This window comes from Colobus angolensis, unplaced genomic scaffold (assembly GCF_000951035.1).
Source record: "Colobus angolensis palliatus isolate OR3802 unplaced genomic scaffold, Cang.pa_1.0 Scaffold136, whole genome shotgun sequence".
Lineage (NCBI taxonomy): Eukaryota > Metazoa > Chordata > Mammalia > Primates > Cercopithecidae > Colobus > Colobus angolensis.
The window spans coordinates 1107891-1108435 of record NW_012114444.1 but is presented as its reverse complement, the minus strand read 5'-3'; the positions used below and the strand labels follow the sequence as shown (position 1 = coordinate 1108435).

General features: G+C 62.2%; 2 protein-coding genes across 2 annotated transcripts in view; one reads left to right on the top strand and one right to left on the bottom strand.

Moving 5' to 3' along the window:
- DNAJC5 (DnaJ (Hsp40) homolog, subfamily C, member 5) overlaps positions 1 to 545 on the top strand; it is a 1035873-nt gene that overhangs the window by 467011 nt on the left and 568317 nt on the right. The window lies entirely within an intron of this gene.
- Positions 1 to 545, bottom strand: part of KCNQ2 (potassium channel, voltage gated KQT-like subfamily Q, member 2) — a 60713-nt gene that overhangs the window by 37584 nt on the left and 22584 nt on the right. The window lies entirely within an intron of this gene.

The window sequence follows — 545 nt, the reverse complement described above, 5'->3', positions numbered from 1 at the left end:
CACATCACCACCACCACCACCACCATCACCACCATCACCACCACATCACCATCACCACCATCAGCATCACCACCACCACCACCATCACCACCACCACCATCATCACATCACCACCACCACCACCACCACCATCACATCACCACCACCACCATCATCACCCGCCACCTGCCTCCAGGAGCACTGCAGCCTTGCCAGCCATCCCACTTTGGGCTCTGTCTCCAGGGATATGGGGGCTGGACCCTTCTGAGGCCAGCAGAGGCTCCACGCCAGGGTTGGTGGCAGGGCTGGCAGAGGGGAACCCGGACGGGCCACTGGCTTCACCGTCTTAGCTACAGCAGCCCCTTCCCCTGTGCCTCCTGGCCTGGGCAACAGCGGCTCGCATGGCCGGCCCACCGCTTCCTCCAGGGTCAGCAGTGTCTATTCTGGCAGCCAGCAGGGCTGGAGAATCTTGGGACTGTTGAGACCCTCCCCCAATCTCCCTGAGCCTCCAGGCACAGATGTGAAAAGGGTGCCCACTGCAGTCAGCACTCAACCCCCACAGCATC